Source organism: Ictidomys tridecemlineatus, chromosome 3 (assembly GCF_052094955.1).
Source record: "Ictidomys tridecemlineatus isolate mIctTri1 chromosome 3, mIctTri1.hap1, whole genome shotgun sequence".
Lineage (NCBI taxonomy): Eukaryota > Metazoa > Chordata > Mammalia > Rodentia > Sciuridae > Ictidomys > Ictidomys tridecemlineatus.
This window is the reverse complement of record NC_135479.1, coordinates 47,014,844-47,019,974: the sequence shown is the minus strand read 5'-3', so window position 1 is coordinate 47,019,974 and position 5,131 is coordinate 47,014,844. Positions and strand designations below refer to the sequence as shown.

The 5,131-nt window shown below is 46.6% G+C and overlaps 1 pseudogene; it reads right to left on the bottom strand.

The window, feature by feature from the left end:
- Window positions 1-2,690: 2,690 nt before the first annotated feature.
- On the bottom strand, window positions 2,691-4,725 carry LOC144375804 (melanoma inhibitory activity protein 2 pseudogene; annotated as a pseudogene).
- Between the last annotated feature and the right edge of the window lie 406 nt (window positions 4,726-5,131).

Below are 5,131 nucleotides of genomic sequence, written 5' to 3'. Positions count from 1 at the left end.
TGTTTTTGTCTTATGTATAAATGAAATTATCAACCAACATTCTTGTCAGAACTACACTCAAAATTAGCCAGTGAACACCACAAGCAAATTCTCTCTTGAATCAGATAGCAGTGAAGCATTTGCTATGAGATTGATCTCATCAATGGTGGTTCTGTGGCAACCATCAGCTGGCTACAGATACAGAAGTCCAGCCAGAACTGAAGCATTTGGTGAAAAGCCCTTGATCTGTGAAATTTACAATCAAGAGACGTTTATTTTAAGATGACTTGTGAAGTGCATGTACCAGTGAAGATAATAATGAGTCCACAAGTGCTCTTCAGAAAGCCTGCTGATCCACATCCAATGGAGCCACAGGTAGGGTGCAGGGAGGGGCCCACTGATGACCTCTGAAGTCCCAGGAGGGCTAAGGGGCATGGCACACCACTGGGTCAGGCCCAGGACAAAGCAGGGCCCAGGCCCACCCCACTCAGATCCTTTCCCCACTCACCTGCTAGGCCTGGAGCTCTTGTTCCTCCCCTCAGTGCTGCTCCACTCACTGGGTACAGAGCAGAAAATGGCAAGTATGTCCCCAAAATGCTGGACTCAAGATGGGAAAGGAGAACCCACTCTCAAACCCCAACACTTCCTCCAGAAAACAAGAGCCAGGACAGCCAAATGTCTCCAGCAAGCATCACAAGCTGGGGACATGAAGGTCAGCTACACATTTAGAGCAGCCATGCACCCCACCATGGGCAGCCAAGAAATTCAAACTCCCAGTATCTCAAGAACCCAAAAGAAACCATATAACAAGCTCTATAAAAAACAAGCAAAAAAGGAAATACTCAAAAGAGTCCAGATGGCTGAGTAGGCAGACCATGAAGCTAACAGTGGCTGTAGTCAGAATGTCCAGGTGACTGAGCAGACAGACCAAAGTGAATGAGAGCCCAGTAAAAAAGAGGATCCAGGATGAGGACAGAGGAGGACAGTGGCAGGCAAGCACCACTTACCCACAGAGCCCAGGGCATCACCCACAGGCCTAAAACAAGACCCAAGGAAACTGCTGGGTGAAGGGCACTCACCCCCACAGGACCCTGAAAAGATTGACCCAGGAGAGCTAGGACTCCAGACACAGAGGACACTGGGGACCAGCAGGCAAGGAGCGCTCAGAGGAGACTGGGCCCTGGCAGGCAAGGGGAACTCCCCCACAGGCCCAGAGGACACTGAGCCCTGGCAGGCGAGGGGCGCTCACCCACAGGGCCCAGGGCAGACTGAGCATTGGCGAGGGAGGGGCAGCACCCACGGACCCCAGAGGAGACCCACTGGGCACTGCTGGGCGAGGGGCGCTCACCCCTCAGGACCCAGAGGGGATTGAGCCAGGGGCGCTCAGCCAGGGACACAGGGGCCCTCCCAAGCAGAAACCTGGGGAAAGGGAACAGGGCTGGGACCCCGGGGAGCTGGGGCGGAGGCCTCCACAGGTGCAGCAGCAGCACCCCAGAGAACACTGAGCAAGGCAGGGCGAGGGGTGCTCACCAGCAGGGCCCAGAGCGCCCTGGGGACTGCAGGCTGCCTGGGGCACTCACCCACAGCCAGCAGGCCAGGCCCAGCACTGCAGAAGGGAGGGGTGCTCACCCCCAGGAACTAAGGAAGCCTGAGCCCGCCCCCCAGGGCCAGGCCGGCTCCCCTGACTCCCCTCCACACTCAGGGCCACCCGGAGCACCAAAAGCTGAGAATTATGTGTCTGATTCTTTTTTCAGTGTCCTAATAATTCATGTGTATTTTACGAATATCTTCCCAAAAACCAAAGACTAGGTAAACCTTTATCAGTGAACCATAGCAGAATGCAATTCTAAATTTCAGGAAAATGGGCATAAATTATAAAAGACAGGAACTGGGGTTGTGGGTCAGTGGAACAGCCCTCACTTAGCACATGCAAGGTACTGAGTAGGATTCTTAGAACCACATAAAAATTAATTAATTGATTGATTGATTGAGTGATTAATTAATTAAAGGTAGAAGAAGAACTCAAATATGAAGAACACAAAGAAAAATAGGAAGAAGAAGAAGGAGGAGGAGGAGGAGGAGGAGGAGGAGGGAGGAAGAAGAAGAAGAAGTCATCAAGATGACTCAGGGAAAATGGGAACAGAGTAAGTTTAAATTGTGGTTTCCAATTCCAAAATGTTTCCTGAGAACTGCAACTTTCTTTGTCTTTGAGATCTCCTACTTCCATGACATGTTTAGTAGTGTTTTCTGGTTTACTCTTAATATGCTCTAGTTATTGTTTTATGGGAAAACTAGTTGACATGCCCCACAAGACTGAAAATCAATGAAAATCTTTCATTAAGCATAAAGTTCCTTTCACATTTGCTACAATCATAGTAAATACACTTCGTTCTATAAAGGAATTGCCTTTGTTGGGCATTTAAAATATCCCCAAAGGCTAGATGACATACATAAAAATCCCATTGTTGTTTATAGATTAGTGGATTAATCAAATTCAATGCTGTAATCTTTAGAGTAAAACAGAATGGAAATAATTTACTCATAGTATCATATTTAAACCATCTTTATTTCCAAAATACTATCCTAAGAATTATAGTTTTATTTAGCTTCAATCGGAGCAAAAGTATAATCACTTATTTAAGTAAAAGCAATTACTTAAAAACTAAAAATAAGAGGTAAGTCAAATTACTTTCGAAGAGAGATCAAAAACATCAGGTTTCTTGTTGATGTTCAGTAGCAGGCTCACTTGAAGGCGGAATGAAGCCTGAAGGGCACTCACTTCTACTTTCAGAATGCAGGGGTGGGGGGAGGAAATCTAGCTCTTGGAAGAAGGTCATGAGGAAAATACCTTCATTCATAGACATCTGGCATTGGAAAAAATGGAGGGGGTGGTGGGCCCGGTGGAAAATAATCTCGAGGTGCCCCATACCTGTTTCCTGGAGGAGGTGGAGGGAAAAATGGTCCTCTTCTCATGAACTGACTCCTTGGGTCCACAGGAAACAATTCACCTCTGACTGGAGGAAAAGGTGTCAAAAATGAGCCGGAGCCAGTTGCTTGGTTTTCAGCAGGGAGAGATGAATCGGGCACATTGGAATCATCAACATTGATTTTGGTCTCCTTTCTACTGGATTGACTTTCTGAAGACATAGGTCCATCCTTTTTATCCAAAGAAGGCAGATTAGAACCTCTGAGTTCTGCTGGTCGCGATGGTCTACCATAATTCGAATAACATCCACCTTGCCAAGGAGGACCCAATGGTGAGGGACCATTGGGGGAATGCTTTCTGCCCAATGCTACATTTGAAACACCAAGTGCACAGGGATCTTCCTCTACAAGTTCAAATTGAAGCTTCCTTTCAGTTAACTTTTGTCTATTGCGAGCGTTTTGTTTCATGAAATAATGAAGGTTTCTTTCAGCAATCCAAACCGCCAACTCACTCTCATGTGCTTTTTTCTCAGAGTAAATAATCTTCCCCTGACAGGACTGAATGGTTCTCTCCAATTCTTCTTTGAGATATTTGGCTCGCTTTCTGTAGGTCTCCAGCTCTTCTCTTGTATGGCCCATCTCTTCTTTGACCTTGGAAAGTTTCTCCTCTTGCTCCACCCGGTAATTTTCCTCTACTCTGAGTTTCCTATGGAGTTTCATCATATTTTCTTGATAGCATTCCATCATGACTTTAAATTTCTGCTGAAGGTTCTCATTCTCACCTTCAAGCTGTGTATTTTCTGACAGCAAGGTTGCCTGTTCGGTCTTCAGACTTCTAATCTGTTCTCTAAGGTCTTCCTTTGTTTTCTCTACTTCAGATAAGGAAGCACAAGTTTGATATCTTTGTCCTTCTAAGGTTTCTAAGGAGGCCTTTAGCTTAGCGCCATCAACCAGTTGTTTCAAAGCTCCTTTGGGCTCATTATCCAAGTGAGCACCAATTCCTGATTCACTCGTCATTCCCCATTCCAAGTTCCCAATGTCTGTTTGGGCTCCCTTGCTTGGAGAAGACCTATCTTTCATCTTCAGCAAGCCTTCAGTCAGAGACTCCATGTGATTTTCTTTATCAGTTTGAGCTTGTTTTGCATGGAATTGAAAGTCTTCCAATGTGGTGCTCTCTTTACATTGGACACGTCCTTGTTCCCTCCATGCTTCAGCGTCTCCTTGTAAGATCGGTTGCTGACTTTGCTGAAGCTGGGAACATTCATCCAAGGCTTCCTTCATTGCCAGCTGAAGTCCTTCCTCACTCATTTGAAGCAGTCTCAAGTTTGTTTTAGTTTCAGCTATTTGTGAGCTGATTGATTCTGATTCATCTTCAAGGGACTTTATCCTTCTCGATATATCTGCCATGATTTCATCCTGTTTACAATGTTTGGCCTTTTGTTCTTCTAGCTCTTTTTCTAGAAAGAGTCTTTCATCCCCATGGCTAGGTTTGGACCTATGCAGCTTTTCATAGGTTGCCTCCAAATTTGGGACGTCTCTTGGACCCTTCTCAGAACTGCTGCCCTTTAAAGTTGACTCTAAGCCTTCAAGCTCTTTTTGAACAAGGCTGACTTTTTCAAGTAGTTCACATTTTTCTTCAATTCTTCTAGAAAGTTTTAAAGCCAGCTGTTTTTCTCTTCCCACATAAAGCCTGCTTCTAACACAATGAAAACTTCTCCACAAAAACAAGAGAAGAGCAAAACATCCAATAGCTCTACACATCACCAACTCCCAAGGAACACCATAAGGATTAGGGCCTGGCTTCATGTCTTCAGACAATGCTGCCAAAACCCTGCCTACTTCTTCCAGGACCACCCGCTAATATGGCTGTAGGGCAGTCCTTGGTGCCTCCATCAAGCTAAGTTGGCTTTGGCTCTTGCCACCACAACCACAGCCTGCCCAGGCAGGCCAACGTAGGCTGTGAACACTCAGGTGTTTGGTGAGGAACTCAAACCTGCACCAGGCAACGGAACAGACCACTGAGAACCCCTGCAAGGGGGGGGTTGTGATGGTGGGGAGCTGGGGTGAAGGATTCCCAGGAGCCTTGTGGTGCTCAAGTGCCCATCAGGGGAGTCTTGGCCCCTTCTTTCCCTAACCAGTGCATCCTGAAGTGTCACGGGTTCAAGTTCCTTCCACTCCAGCCAGACAGGAGTCCTCTCTATGCCTCCCACCCCTGAGTTTGGTTTAG